This window comes from Phoca vitulina, unplaced genomic scaffold, assembly GCF_004348235.1.
Source record: "Phoca vitulina isolate PV1807 unplaced genomic scaffold, GSC_HSeal_1.0 scaffold19, whole genome shotgun sequence".
NCBI lineage: Eukaryota > Metazoa > Chordata > Mammalia > Carnivora > Phocidae > Phoca > Phoca vitulina.
The window spans coordinates 16,345,640-16,359,987 of NW_022589722.1; the positions used below are offsets into that span (position 1 = coordinate 16,345,640).

The following is a 14,348-nucleotide window of genomic DNA, read 5'->3' on the forward strand; positions in this document are numbered from 1 at the left end:
CTCTATGATGTGCCAGGCTGCTAAGAATAGAGACATAATTAAGTGTAATTTCTGTCCAAAAGGAGTCCTTGAATGTCTGGTTCATATTTTCTATGGTAAATTGGACGATCCGTGTTGTTGAACATGGAAGAACAAACCCTGACTTCCGCCCTCAGGAGAATCTGTATCCTTTAAATGACTCCAGTGTTTTTTTAGTGTGGGAGACATGAAATAAAGAGCTTTCCTGAGCCCCAGGACTGCCTGACAAGCATCGTTCATCCCTTGCTATTGCTGGCATACTGAGAACAATGGACGGGACAGCACCCATACTCTAAGGGCATGCAATAAATGAAAGCAAACAATGACAGCTACTTGTTTACATGCACACTGTATGTTGGTTGCTGTGCCAAGATCTCCACACACATAATTTCATTTCTTCTGCTCAATAATCCCATGCCCAATGTATCCCCACTTCATAGATAAGGAAACTGAGACCCAGGAAGTTTAAATAAGTAGTCCAAAATTGAACTACATTTCACCCAATTCCAAGACACTGGCTCTTAAATACTCTTTTCTTCCTTTTAGAGATATAAACAACAGTGATTTTTGGAACAGTGAAAATAATAGCACATCTCTTTTCTCCTCACACCAGCTAAAAATGGAATTCTTTATCCAATCTCACATACAAATGCCCCAGACCTGGGTTGGGAGTAGAGCACACTTGATTCTCAGCTACCTCAGAGAAAAACACTGATAACCTTCTTTTAACCTCTGGAAAACAGTATGGAGGTTCCTCAAAAAGTTGAAAATAAAGCTACTGTATGACCCAGCAATTGCACTACTGGGTATTTACCCCAAAGATACAAATGTAGTGATCTGAACGGGTATGTGCACCCCAATGTTTATAGCAGCAATGTCCACAATAGCCAAACTATGGAAAGAGCCAAGATGTCCATCAACAGATGAATGGATAAAGATGTCACACACACACACACACACACACACACACACACAATGGAATATTATGCAGCCATCAAAAAAACCCGAAATCTTGCCATTTACAACGATGTGGATGGAACTAGAGGTTTTATGTTAAGCGAAATAAGTCAACCAGAGAAAGACATGTATCATATGATCTCACTGATATGAGGAATTCTTAATCTCAGGAAACAAACTGAGGGTTGCTGGAGTGCGGTGGGGGTGGGAGGGATGGGGTGACTGGGTGATAGACATTGGGGAGGGTATGTGCTATGGTGAATGCTGTGAATTGTGTAAGACTGTTGAATCACAGACCTGTACCTCTGAAACAAATAATACATTATATGTTAGAAAAAAAAAAAAAGAAGATAGTAGGAAGGGAAAAATGAAAGGGGGGAAATCGGAGGGGGAGATGAACCATGAGAGACTATGGACTCTGAGAAACAAAGTTTGGGTTCTAGAGGGGAGGGGTGTGGGGGAATGGGTTAGCCTAGTGATGGGTATTAAAGAGGGCATGTATTGAATGGTGCACTGGGTGTTATACGCAAACAATGAATCATGGAACACTACATCTAAAACTAATGATGTAATGTATGGGGATTAACATAACAATAAAAAAATTAAAAAAAATTAATGATGTAATGTATGGTGATTAACATAACATAATAAAATAAAATTTAAAAAAATTATTCCAGCAAAAAGGGAAAATTTCTCTATGCACTAAGATAAAAACTCCTATTGCTTGTGATAGAAATTTTTTAGAGGATATTTAAACCATCTTCTTGTTTAATTGGATGGAATACAATGTGTTGGTCTTACTAGTTAGGGCTGTGCTGATTCCTAAGAAAATTGCACCGGACCCCAGTGCAAATCTAGAAGGAGCGTCCAAGAATTCAGCCTGCAGACCACTGAGGTATTGTGAATGGCCACACAGAGGGGCACCATGTCGCAAGTGGGGTAGCTGGTACACTTAGAGCTGACCTTCACTGATTTGGAAGTTGAAGATTTCCCAAGCGCTGCAGGTTATCAAGCAATCCTTTTTCATTTAACCTCATATGTGAAGGGTTTAGTTAATCATAATCTATGATTTCATGGCACATAATCAAAACACAAGATCCTTTCTTGGTTTATTTATTCATTCTCTTTTATCTTCATTCCCCACCTCCATTCCCTTCTCCCAGGGGTGACATCCCTAAAATTTTTAATACTCAGCCCTGGATTTTTAAAATGCATGGAAATATTGGTGCACGTTTGTACTTTCCATGGATATGAGTGATGTTGTAGTATAGTTTTACTATAGAATGTAAATGTACTATAGATTTCATAGTTTCTAACTTTTTCTTTCACCATATTCTTAGGATCTAACCATGCTGTGAATGTACATCTAGTTCTTTGCTTTCCTAACTGGTATAGAGTACTCTGCAGTGTGTATCCACCCCATTTGATTTCTCCATTCCCCTAGTCTGTCTCTAACTCTCCCCACCCCAAACAATTCTGCGATAAAGCATCTTCATCCTTGTCCCCTTAGAGACCTGTGTGAGAATTTGTCTTGAATAGAAGGGTGGGATCATGAATCATAGGGAACATGCATTCTTAACTGCGCAAACTACGGTCAGATGGCCCTAATGAATGGCTTGTACTAGTCCACACCCCTACCAAAAAGGCCAAATAGTTCCTGTTGCTGGGGATCCCCAATATCTGGCATTTTCCAAATGTCTGATTCTTTGCCGATCTCATCAGTTTGAAGAAGTATGCCCTTGCTGTTTGTATTTTGCATTTCTCTTATGACAACTGGGTTTGAGCATCTCTTTAAACATTAATGGCACTTAGATTCCCATGCTGTGAATAGTTCATTATATCCTTTGCCTATTTTTCTATTGGGATTCCTGTTTCTCCCCGTGTTGACTTGCAGGAATAAATTTGTATAGTGCAGATATTAGCACTGTGCTTTTCTCAGTCACTGATCTATCTATCCTAATCTATCACTGTCAGTTAACTGTCAACTGGTGTTCTTCCTTGAGGAAAAAAAAAAAGAAAGAATTCTGATATAACAAAAATTTATCTTTTAAAATTTGCGTGGGTTGGGGCACCTGGGTGGTTCAGTTGTTAAGCATCTGCCTTCGGCCCAGGCCCTGATCCCAGGGTCCTGGGATCAAGCCCCGCATCGGGCTTCCTGCTCAGCAGGGAGCCTGTTTCTCCCTCTCCCACTCCCCTGCTTGTGTTCCCTCTCTCACTGTGTCTCTCTCCGTCAAATAAATAAATAAAATCTTTTAAAAAAATAATAAAATTTGGGGTGTCTATTTAAGAAGTCCTTCCTCATCTCTAAGTTACAAAGATATTCTCTTCTTCCGTCATCATTAGTTTTATCTTTCATATTTGGATCTTTAGTCTATCTGCATCTCTTTGTGGATGGGATACAGTAATGACCCAGGAGGTTTTTTCTCTCTTTCCTCTCTTCATGTCGTGAATCAGTTTTTTAACAACATGGACAAAGACTTTTCCTCATTGACTTTTTATGTCAGAATTTTCTGAGTTGAGATGAAATGATCTCTTCTCACAGATGCACAGTAAGAGACACCCCTTTGACTTTTTGTACCACATGTACAGTTTTTCAAATTGCCATTTATACTTGAGTCTGTCCCTGAAATTTAATTTTTTCCCATTGGTTTATTCCATTATGTCTCCTCTTGGGTCATTATCATACTGCATTTATTAATATTACCGTATGGTTTGGTAGTGGATCTTAATATTGAGTTGGCAAGTCCCCCTTCTTTCCCAAAGTGTACTTATCTATTATTGAACATTTATTCTTCCATATTCCAGCTGAAATTTTGATTGATTTAGCTCTGAATTTACTGGTTAATCTGGGGACACCTATTCATAGGATTCTTTTATTTTTAAAAGGTCTGTTGTGTCTGTATTTATTTTCCCTTTTTAGTTCCATATTTTATTTATTTGTGTCTTCTCTCATCTTACCAGATGTTGGTCCATAAAGAATCAACGTTCATAAGACTGATCTTCTCTAATGTTTATTTTCTATTGCATTTTCTCCTAACGTTTCCCCTAATGTTTTCTATTGCATTTTCTCCCCACTTTTCTTTATTATTTCCTTGTTTAAGCATGCTTTGTTGCTCTTCTCCCAAGTTCTAGAGTTGAACACTTAGCTTATTTGTTTTCAATGTTCTTGGTTTCCTGAGAAATTCATTTAAAATGAAATATTTCTAAGTACTATTTTAGCTGTGTCTCATTAATTCGATACAGTTAGTGTTTTTACTATTGTTTGGTTCTAAGTTTCAAATATAATTTTTTCAATAATCCAAGAGTTATTAGAAGTATATTATTTAAACACAAGTTACTTGGGATATTTTTTGTTTTCTTTTTTTTAAATTTCTAACTATATTACACTATGGTTAAATGGTCCAGTCTTCATGATTTTGATTCCTTGGAATTTATCAAAGCTTTGTGACCAGACATATATGGTCCATTTTTTTTAATGTTTAATTTAAATAAATTTTAATGTATGCTATTATTCTTTATTTCTTGAAGATACGTGTGTGTGTATGTATGTGTGTGTGTATATGTATATATATGTGATACTTTAAAATTCCTATTTCAGAAATTGATGGATCAATCAGACAGAAAGTTGTAGAACATGGGTTTATACATAGATTACAAATATGTATGATTATATGTATGTAACTTGTATTTTATTTTTTTTTAGAATTAGTTTCTTTATTTTTTTTATTATGTTCAGTTAGCCAACATTATAGTACATCATTAGTTTTTGATGTACTGCTCAACGATTCCTTAGTTGCATATAACACCAGTGCTCATCACATAACTTATATTTTAATCTAATCTAAGAGTTTATCTTTTTAATAGTAAGTTTAGCCCATGACTTTTATTATAAAACTTTTATGCTAGTACATATTTCTGCCATTTTATTTCATATTTTCCACTTCCCACACTTTCTATTTATTTCATTTTCTCCTTTTTAACCTTCCACTGGAGGAATAGGTCAGGTTTTCTTTTGCTGATTTGAAAGTTATCCTTCCTATTATTTTTCCTTTTCTGGTTATAAAGGACTGAAATGTTTGTGTCCCCCACCCCACCAAATTCCTATGTTGAAGGTTTAATCCCCAGTGTGATGATGTTTGAGGACTTTGGAAGGTAATTAGGTCATAAGGGTAGAACCCTTATGAATGGGGTTAGTGCCCTTCCACGTAGAGACATGAGAGAGCTTGCTTCCTCTCTCTGCTCTCCTCCATGTGAGGATACAATGTGAAGATGACCATCTGCAAACCAGAGAGGGAGCCCTCTCACAGTGGTGGACCTGCCAACACCTTGGTCTTGGATTTGGCAGCCTCCACAACTGTGAGAAATAAATATTTGTTGTTTAAACCTCCCAGTCCGTAGTATATTTGATAAAGCAATCCAAACTGCCTGAGAAACTGGTCATCTCTAAGTCATCCACCTGGATCCACTCTGTTTTGACACCTATGGGACTTGGGGGACAAGGGGAACCAATATAAACATGACATGCATGTTGCCCATTGTGCTCTGAGCAATAAACAGTCTATATCCACTGGGCTTATTATTTCCTTGCTGGCCAATTTTATGGAAGTATGGCAAGTCATCCTGGCATTTATACTGATGTTTAGGAAATACTTGATCTACTTAACAGAGGAAAAAAAACAGAGATGTGGCAACAATGGCTAGCATTTTCTTTCCTTCTCTCTCATGGAAATAGAAGCTCTAAATGTTAGCCAGCCAAACCCAAGACTTCCCAGAATAAAAAGCTACACTCGCCAGCCTTCCTTGAAGCTAGATGTAACTACAGATCTAATATTTGACCAAAGAAACACAAGGAGTAGAAGTCTGTGCAACATCTGAGAAGTATTCCTACAGAAGGCATGCTCTTCTCCTTCTATTTTCTCCTTCTTGCAGGTTGGAACATAGAAATGCTGACGGAATTGGAGCAGCCACATTGGAATATGAGGTAAAGGTAGGAATGAGGGTTGTGATTTTCAGAATAAAAAGAGAGAAGAATAAAGATAAAAGGAGCCTGGTTCGTGACACCATGGAGCATTACCCCAGCAGCCTTGGACTTCTGACTTGACTTTGATATTGGAAAAAAATTAACTTCTATTTTGTTTAAACTCTTGTTATTTTGAAATTTTTTTCACTTACAGCCAGATCTAATTCTGACAATATGAGACACATGGAAATGATATTTAAGATGGATTTCTCTGTCCAAGAGCTCCTCTTTTCTCATCAGAATTTAGAGAACAGAGCAATGTCTCTCTGGGTGGGAAATTCCCACCCAGCAAAATCAGTTGGCTGTGAGCTTCTTCAGATCTTCATTTTGACGGCATATTTCTTGTTAGTCTAACGTCTCCCACACAGACAATGCAGAAATCTGAAGATCACCATCAACCAATGCCCATATAAACTAAATGCAATTAATGTGTGAAGTTGTGATTTTAACCAAAATAAAATTTAAAGCAGGCTATTCCTGGAATTCTTAGGAGAACTTTGACATTTTTTTTGGATTATAATAAAATTAATTGGTAAATCAAGTGCATTTGATCAGAGGAGTATTAAATGAAATGTGTGTGTGTGTGTGTGTGTGTGTGTGTGTGTGTATTCTGGAGACTTTGAAGCCATTACATTAGCATTCCTTCTTGGCAACATCAGAGTGAGGTCACTGAGTGTTGTCATTCATATGTTCATTCATTCAACAAATAATTGTTTGGGAATGTTCTATGTGTCAGGCACTGTTCCACCTGAGTGTCGTCATTCATACATTCATTCATTCAACAAATATTTGTTGAAAATGTACAATGTGGGTGGCGCCTGGGTGGCTCAGTCATTAAGCATCTGCCTTCGGCTCAGGTCATGATCCCAGGGTCCTGGGATCGAGCCCCGCATCGGGCTCCCTGCTCAGCGGGAAGCCTGCTTCTCCCTCTCCCACTCCCCCTGCTTGTGTTCCCTCTCTCACTGTGTCTCTCTCTGTCAAATAAATAAACAAAATCTTTAAAAAAAAAAATAAATAAAATGTACAATGTGTCAGGCACTGTTCCACATAGTAATGAGCAGGACAGTCAATGCTCTCATTGATTTCACATTCTATTAGGGAACATGACCAGTAAACAAGCGGGCCAAAAAAAAAAAAAGCAAGATACACTCAGTACTGATAATGACCAAGAAGAAATAAGGTTTTAAAAAGAGGTATTATAAAAGAGATTGACTGTTTTGGAGAGGCTGATTTAAATTGGATGCACAAGGAAGACCTAGTCAACATGGCATTGTTTGAATTATGGGAAGGCGTCACTCTAAATACAAAGATCTGGGGGGCGGAGCAAGATGGCGGAGGAGTAGGAGACCTGGATTTCGTCTGGTCTCAGGAATTCAGCTGGATAGGTATCAAACCACTTTGAACACCTACAAACTCAACAGGAGATCGAAGAAAAGAATAGCAGCAACTCTCTGAACAGAAAAGCAACCACTTACTGGAAGGTAGGACGTGCGGAGAAGTGAATCCGAGGCGATATTCGGGAGGATAGATGGCGGGGGAGGGGGCCTCCGTCAGCCGCTTCTGGCAAGTGATAGAGCCGTAGAGCACAAAATCAGAACTTTTAGAAGTCGGCTCCGCTGAGGGACGTTGCTCCAGTGGCTAAGCGGGGGGTGGAACCCTCGTGGGACAGTGTGGTCTCAGGACCCTCGGGGTCAGAGTGGGGAAGCCGGCTGCAGAGAAGGAGCTGAGGCACGGGCTCTCAGCTCGGGGTTACCATAAACTGTGATCCGCGCCACAGTCGGGCCACTGCTCCTCCAGCAGGGACCCAACACGCGGCAGATCCGGGGAGACTCCCCTTCCTCCCCCGGGAGGAGAGGTGCGGGAGCGCACCGCAGGGATCTGCTGGGTTTGGAGACTCCACACGGGGTCAGGTGCCAGAGATAGAAATGCGCGGTCACAGGCTGGGTGAGCACGGAGTGTGGCCGGAGACCAGGGAGACGGGAGTGATTGACTGCTTTTCTCTGGGGGTTCACTGAGGAGTGGGGCCCGAGTTCTCAGCTCCTCCGGGGCAGAGATTGGGAGGCCGCCATTTTCACTCTCGTCCTCCAAACCTGTACGGAAAGCTTGCAGGGAACAAAAGTTCCTGAGAGCAAACCCGAGCAGATTACTTAGCCCGGACCTGCAAGGGCGGGGCAATTCTGCCTCCGGCAAAGACATTTGGGAACCACGGCAACAGGCCCCTCCCCCAGAAGATCAGCTAGAACAGCGAGCCAAGACCAAGTCTACCGATCAATGAGAACGGCAGGACTCCAGCGCTAGGGGAATACTGCACATAGAATTCATGGCTTTTTTTCCATGATTCTTTAGTCTTTCAAAGTTAATTTTTTTTTAACTGTCGTTTTCTTTTGAATTTTTCTTTTTCCCTTTTTCAACCAACATCTTATCAATCCCTTTTTTAAAAAATATTTTTTATTTTTCATTTTTAGAGTCATATTCTATCCCTTCATAGTAGTTACCCTTATTTTTGGTATATATATATATATACATATATATATATGTAAATTGTTCTCTCTTTAAAATTTTGAGATACAGTTCCTTCTAACAGATCAAAATATACTCTAAATCTCTAGTGTATGGCTTTGTTCTAGTCTCCTGCCTGATCACATTCTCTCCCTTTTTTTTTTTTAAATCCTCTTCTTTCTTTTTTCAACCAACTTCTTATCTTATATTTCTTTTATAAAAACTTTTATAATTTTCATCTTTACAGTCATATTCCATCTCTTCATATTAACCCTATTTTTGTACATATATGTTTTTCTTTCTTTAAAATTTTGGAAGGCCCAATTTCTTCTAACAGACCAAAATATACCCAAACTCTAGTGTGTGGCACTGATCTATGCACCAGCCTGATCATATTTAATCATATTCTGTTTTTGTTTTGTTTTGTTTTTGTTTGTTTTTATCTTTTTCTTTTCCTTTTTTTTTCTTTTTATTTTTTCTTTCCCCCCAGTTTCAGGTCTTTTCTGATTTGTTTAGTATATATTTTCTGGGGATGTTGTTACCCTGTTAGCACTTTGTTCTCTCATTCATCTATTCTCCTCTGGATAAAATGACAAAATGGAAAAAATCACCTCAACAAAAGAACAAGAGGCAGTACCGACTGCCAGGGACCTAATCAATACGGACATTAGTAAGATGTCAGAACTAGAGTTCAGAATGATGATTTTAAAGATACTAGCTGGGCTTGAAAAAAGCATGGAAGTTATTAGAGAAACCCTTTCTGGAGAAATAAAAGAACTAAAATCTAACCAAGTCAAAATCAAAAAGGCTGGCAAGATGGTGGAGGAGTAGGAGACCTGGATTTCATCTCCTCTCAGGAATTCAGCTGGATAGGGATCAAACCATTCTGAACACCTACAAACTCAACAGGAGATCGAAGAAAAGAATAGCAACAACTCTCTGAACAGAAAAGCGACCACTTTCTGGAAGGTAGGACGTGCGGAGAAGTGAATCCGAGGCGTTATCCGGGAGGATAGACGGCGGGGGAGGGGCCTCCGTTGGCCGCTTCTGGCAAGTGATAGAGCCACGGAGCACAAAATCGGAACTTTTAGAAGTCTGCTGCGCTGAGGTACGTCACTCTGGTGGCGAAGTGGGGGGTGGAACCCTCGCGGGACAGTGTGGTCTCAGGACCCTTGGGGTCACAGAAAGACCGGGGGTGCCTGAGTGTGGCAGAGCTCCCAGGTATCAGAGCGGGGAAGCCGGCTGCAGAGACGGAGCCCAGGCGTGGGCTCTCAGCTCGGGGTTACCATAAACCGTGATCCGCGGCACAGTCGGGCCACTGCTCCTCCAGCAGGGACCCAACAAGCGGCAGATCCGGGGAGACTCACCTTCTTCCCCGGGGAGGAGAGGTGCAGGAGCGCACCGCGGGGATCTGCTGGGTTTGGAGACTCCACCCGGGGTCGGGTGCCAGATAGAAAGGCGCGGTCACAGGCCGGGTGAGCGCGGAGTGTGGCCGGAGACCGGGGAGACGGGAGTGACTGACTGCTTTTCTCTGGGGGCTCGCTGAGGAGCGGGACCCTGAGTTCTCGGCTCCTCCGGGGCGGAGACTGGGAGGCCGCCATTTTCACTCTCCGCCTCCAAAGCTGTACGGAAAGCTTGCAGGGAACAAAAGCTCCGGAGAGCAAACCCGAGCAGATTACTTAGCCCGGACCGGCAAGGGCGGGGCAATTTTGCCTCCGGCAAAGACATTTGGGAACCACAGCAACAGGCCCCTCCCCCAGATGATCAGCGAGAACAGCCAGCCAAGACCAAGTTTACCGATCAATAAGAACGGCAGAACTCCAGCGCTAGGGGAATACTGCACATAGAATTCATGGCTTTTTTACCATGATTCTTTAGTCTTTCAAAGTTAATTATTTTTTTTAACTGTCTTTTTTTCTTTTTTCTTTTTTTCTTTTTTTTTGAATTTTTCTTTTTCCCTTTTTCAACCAACATCTTATCAATCCCTTTTTTTAAAAAAAACATTTTTATTTTTCATTTTTAAAGTCATATTCTATCCCTTCATAGTAGTTACCCGTATTTTTGGCATATATATATAAGTTGTTCTCTCTTTAAAATCTTGAGATAGTTTCTTCTAACAGAGCAAAATATACTCTAAATCTCTAGTGTATGGTTTTTTTCTACTCCCCTGCCTGATCACATTCTCTCCCTTTTTTCTTTCTTTTATTTATTTTTTTTAATCCTCTTCTTTCTTTTTTCAAACAACTTATCAAATCCTTTTTTAAAATTTTTTATACTTTCCATCTTTACAGTCATATTCCATCCCTTCATCATATCAACCCTTATTTTTGTACATATATAAGTTTTTCTTTCTTTAAAATTTTGGGAGGGACTTTCTTTTAACAGACCAAAATACACACAAAATCTAGTGTGTGGCACTGATCTATAAACCAGCCTGATCATATCTGATCACATTCTGTTTTTGTTTTGTTTTGTTTTGTTCTGCTTTTGTTTGTTTTTATCTTTATCTTTATCTTTTTCTTTTTTCTTTTTTTCTTTCTTTTTCTTTTTTCTCTCTTTCCCTTTCTTTTCCCACTGCTTCAGGTCTTTTCTGATTTGTTTAGAGTATATTTTCTGGGGACGTTGTTACCCTGCTAGCATTTTGTTCTCTCATTAATCTATTCTCCTCTGCACAAAATGACAAGACGGAAAAAATCACCTCAACAAAAAGAACAAGAGGTAGTACCGACTGCCAGGGACCTACTCAATATGGACATTAGTACGATGTCAGATCTAGAGTTCAGAATCATCACTTTAAAGATACTAGCTGGGCTTGAAAAAAGCATGGAAGTTATTAGAGAAACCCTTTCTGGAGAAGTAAAAGAACTAAAATCTAACCAAGTAGAAATCAAAAAGGCTATTAATGAGGTGCAATCAAATATGGGGGCGCTAACTGCTAGGATAAATGAGGCAGAAGAGAGAATCAGTGAGATAGAAGACCAAATGATGGAAAATAAAGAAGCTGAGAAAAAGAGAGATAAACAACTACTGGATCACGAGGGCAGAATTCGAGAGATAAACGATACCATAAGACGAAACAACATTAGAATAATTGGGATCCCAGAAGAAGAAGAAAGAGAGAGAGGGGCAGAAGGTATAATGGAGCAAATTATAGCAGAGAACTTCCCTAATTTGGGGAAGGAAACAGGCATCAAAATCCAGGAAGCACAGAGAACCCCTCTCAAAATCAATAAAAATAGGTCAACACCCCGACATCTAATAGTAAAACTTACGAGTCTCAGAGACAAAGAGAAAATCCTGAAAGCAGCTCGGGAGAAGAGATATGTAACCTACAATGGTAGAAACATTAGATTGGCAACAGACCTATCCACAGAGACCTGGCAGGCCAGAAAGGACTGGCAGGACATATTCAGAGCACTAAATGAGAAAAATATGCAGCCAAGAATACTATATCCAGCTAGGCTGTCATTGAAAATTGAAGGAGAGATAAAAAGCTTCCAGGACAAACAAAAACTAAAGGAATTTGCAAACACGAAACCAGCCCTATGAGAAATATTGAAAGGGGTCTTCCAAGCAAAGAGAGAGCCTAAAAGCAACATAGACCAGAAAGGAACACAAACAATATACAGTAACAGTCACTTTACAGGCAATACAATGGCACTAAATTCCTATCTTTCAATAGTTACCCTGAATGTAAATGGGCTAAATGCCCCAATCAAAAGACACAGGCTATCAGATTGGATTAAAAAACAAGACCCATCGATATGCTGTCTGCAAGAGACTCATTTTAGACCCAAAGACACCCCCAGATTGAAAGTGAGGGGGTGGAAAACCATTTATCATGCTAATGGACACCAAAAGAAAGCTGGGGTGGCAATCCTTATATCAGACAAATTAGATTTTAAACCAAAGACTGTAATAAGAGATGAGGAAGGACACTATATCATACTTAAAGGGTCTATTCAACAAGAAGATCTAACAATTGTAAATACCTATGCCCCTAACATGGGAGCAGCTAATTATATAAGGCAATTAATAACAAAAGCAAAGAAACACATTGACAGCAATACAATAATAGTGGGGGACTTTAACACCCCCCTCACTGAAATGGACAGATCGTCTAAGCAAAAGATCAACAAGGAAATAAAGACTTTAAATGACACACTGGACCAAATGGACTTCACAGACATATTCAGAACATTCCATCCCAAAGCAACAGAATACACATTCTTCTCTAGTGCCCATGGAACATTCTCCAGAATAGATCACATCCTAGGTCATAAATCAGGTCTCAACCGGTACCAGAAGATTGGGATCATCCCCTGCATATTTTCAGACCACAATGCTTTGAAACTATAACTCAATCACAAGAGGAAAGTGGAAAGAACTCAAATACATGGAGGCTAAAGAGCATCCTACTGAAGAATGAATGGGTCAACCAGGAAATTAAAGAAGAATTTTAAAAATTCATGGAAACCAATGAAAATGAAAACACAACTATTCAAAATCTTTGGGATACAGCAAAGGCAGTCCTAAGAGGAAAGTATATAGCAATACAAGCCTTTCTCAAGAAACAAGAAAGGTCTCAAGTACACAACCTAACCCTACACCTAAAGGAGCTGGAGAAAGAACAGCAAATAAAGCCTAAACCCAGCAGGAGAAGAGAAATAATAAAGATCAGAGCAGAAATCAATGAAATAGAAACCAAAAGAACAGTAGAACAGATCAACGAAACTAGGAGCTGGTTCTTTGAAAGAATTAACAAGATTGATAAGCCCCTGGCCAGACTTATCAAAAAGAAAAGAGAAATGACCCAAATCAACAAAATCATGAATGAAAGAGGAGAAATCACAACCAACACCAAAGAAATACAAACAATTATAAGAACATATTATGAGCAACTCTATGCCAGCAAATTAGATAACCTGGAAGTAATGGATGCATTCCTAGAGATGTATCAACTACCAAAACTGAACCAGGAAGAAATAGAAAACCTGAACAGACCTATAACCACTAAGGAAATAGAAGCAGTCATCAAAAATCTCCCAAAACACAAAAGCCCAGGGCCAGATGGCTTCCCAGGGGAATTCTACCAAACATTTCAAGAAGAATTAATACCTATCCTTCTGAAACTGTTCCAAAAAATAGAAATGGAAGGAAAACTTCCAAACTCATTTTATGAGGCCACCATTACCTTGATCCCCAAACCAGACAAAGACCCCATCAAAAAGGAGAATTACAGACCAATATCCCTGATGAATATGGATGCAAAAATTCTCACCAAAATACTAGCCAATAGGATCCAATAGTACATTAAAAGGATTATTCACCACGACCAAGTCGGATTTATCCCTGGGCTGCAAGGTTGGTTCAACATCCGCAAATCAATCAATGTGATACGATACATTAATAAAAGAAAGAACAAGAATCATATGATCCTCTCAATAGATGCAGAAAGAGCATTTGACAAAGTACAGCATCCTTTCTTGATCAAAACTCTTCAGAGTATAGGGATAGAGGGTACATACCTCAATATCATAAAAGCCATCTATGAAAAGCCTACAGCGAATATCATTCTCAATGGGGAAAAACTGAGAGCTTTCCCCTTAAGGTCAGGAACATGGCAGGGATGTCCACTATCACCACTGCTATTCAACATAGTATTGGAAGTCCTAGCCACAGCAATCAGACAACAAAAAGAAATCAAAGGCATCCAAATTGGCAAAGAAGAAGTCAAACTCTCACTCTTTGCAGATGATATGATACTTTATGTGGAAAACCCCAAAGACTCCATCCCAAAACTGCTAGAACTCATACAGGAATTCAGTAAAGTGGCAGGATATAAAATCAATGC

The 14,348-nt window shown here is 39.7% G+C and overlaps 1 protein-coding gene across 3 annotated transcripts in view; it reads right to left on the bottom strand.

Annotated features, from left to right (window-relative positions):
* PAH (phenylalanine hydroxylase) overlaps window positions 1-14,348 on the bottom strand; it is a 105,158-nt gene that overhangs the window by 70,044 nt on the left and 20,766 nt on the right. The gene's annotated exons all lie outside the window — the stretch shown is intronic.